This window comes from Thalassophryne amazonica, chromosome 1 (genome assembly GCF_902500255.1).
Source record: "Thalassophryne amazonica chromosome 1, fThaAma1.1, whole genome shotgun sequence".
NCBI lineage: Eukaryota > Metazoa > Chordata > Actinopteri > Batrachoidiformes > Batrachoididae > Thalassophryne > Thalassophryne amazonica.
This window is the reverse complement of record NC_047103.1, coordinates 174,960,902-174,963,242: the sequence shown is the minus strand read 5'-3', so window position 1 is coordinate 174,963,242 and position 2,341 is coordinate 174,960,902.

The following is a 2,341-nucleotide window of genomic DNA, read 5'->3' as shown; positions in this document are numbered from 1 at the left end:
ATATGTTTGTGTGTGTGTGTGTGTGTGTGTGTGTGTGTGTGTATATGAGTGTGTCTGTATGTCCTCACCCTGTTTCTGTCTTCAGCATCTTGTTCCTATATCTAAAGGTCATGGGATCACTTACAATTCAATTTCAATTCAATTTCAGTTTATTTTCCTTTATATAGCGCCAAATCACAACAGAGTTGCCTCAAGGCGCTTCACACAGGTAAGGTCTAACCTTACCAACCCCCAGAGCAACAGTGGTAAGGAAAAACTCCCTCTGAGGAAGAAACCTCAAGCAGACTCAAAGGGGTGACCCTCTGCTTGGGCCATGAAACAGACATAAATTACAGAACAATTCATGGACGAATATACAAGAAATGCTGTTGGTGCACAGGACAGGAGGGTCGCCAACACGAATACAACTCCCATTTGTGGATGGAGCTGCACCTTAAACAGAGAAAAACAGAATCAGGCATCACAAAGATATAATTTGTCAGCATTAAACAACAAGAAAAACAGGAAATACTAAGGTGATCGCCGGCCACTAGCCCAAAACTTCAGTAAAAGACCCAGAATTTAGGTAAAGTTGAAAATGAATTTAAAAAGTAAAAAGCGTAAAACAAAACTGTGCCAGTATGCTAGCCATACAAAAGGGAAAATAAGTGCGTCTTAAGTCTGGACTTGAAAGTCTCCACAGAATCTGACTGTTTTATTGATGCAGGGAGATCATTCCACAGAACAGGGGCACGATAAGAAAAAACTCTGTGACCCGCAGACATCTTATTCACCTTAGGGACACAAAGTAGTCCTGCACCCTGAGAACGTAAAGCCTGGGCTGGTACGTAAGGTTTAATTAGGTCAGCTAGGTAGGGAGGTGCCAGTCCGTGAACAATCTTATAGACTAGTAGCAGAACCTTAAAATCTGATCTCACTGGGACAGGAAGCCAGAGAAGAGACACCAAAATGGGTGTAACGTGGTCGAACTTTCTGCTTCATGTCAAACATCTGGCTGCAGCATTTTGAACCAATTGGAGAGCCCTAATGCTGGACTGTGGTAAACCAGAAAATAGAACATTGCAGTAGTCCAATCTAGAAGAGATGTATGGATCAGGGTCTCAGCATCAGCCATAGACAGGATGGGATGAATCTTCGCTATATTTTGCAGGTGGAAGAACGTCCTCATAATATTATGCAGTCCTCATAATGTTTCTAATGTGGAGGTCAAAGGACAACGTAGGATCAAAAATCACCCCAAGGTTCCTCACTTTGTCAGTATGATGTATGACACATGAGCCGAGGCTGAGTGTTAACTGGTCAAATTGATGCCGATGTCTCACTGGACCAAGAACCATCATTTCAGTCTTATCAGAGTTTAAAAGTAGGGAGTTTCTCGACATCCAACTTCTCACTGATGTCACTAAGGTTAGAGGTAGTGTTACTGTACAAAACACTAGGAGAGAGCATATCTCACCCATATTGGCCTCTCTTCATTGGCTTCCTGTTAATTCTAGAATAGAATTTAAAATTCTTCTTCTTACTTATAAGGTTTTGAATAATCAGGTCTCATCTTATCTTAGGGACCTCGTAGTACCATATCACCCCAATAGAGCGCTTTGCTCTCAGACTGCAGGCTTACTTGTAGTTCCTAGGGTTTGTAAGAGTAGAATGGGAGGCAGAGCCTTCAGCTTTCAGGCTCCTCTCCTGTGGAACCAGCTCCCAATTCAGATCAGGGAGACAGACACCCTCTCTACTTTTAAGATTAGGCTTAAAACTTTCCTTTTTGCTAAAGCTTATAGTTAGGGCTGGATCAGGTGACCCTGAACCATCCCTTAGTTATGCTGCTATAGACTTAGACTGCTGGGGGGTTCCCATGATGCACTGTTTCTTTCTCTTTTTGCTCTGTATGCACCACTCTGCATTTAATCATTAGTGATTGATCTCTGCTCCCCTCCACAGCATGTCTTTTTCCTGGTTCTCTCCCTCAGCCCCAACCAGTCCCAGCAGAAGACTGCCCCTCCCTGAGCCTGGTTCTGCTGGAGGTTTCTTCCTGTTAAAAGGGAGTTTTTCCTTCCCACTGTAGCCAAGTGCTTGCTCACAGGGGGTCGTTTTAACCGTTGGGGTTTTACATAATTATTGCATGGCCTTGCCTTACAATATAAAGCGCCTTGGGGCAACTGTTTGTTGTGATTTGGCGCTATATATAAAAAAAAAAATTGATTGAATTGATTGATTGAAAACACAGTGAGAATGACTGGTCAAGTATGTTGTCAGCCATGCAAGGGCACTCCCAGTAATCCCAAAATGATTTTTCAGCCTATCAAGTAGAATATGATGATCCACTGTATCAAATGCAGCA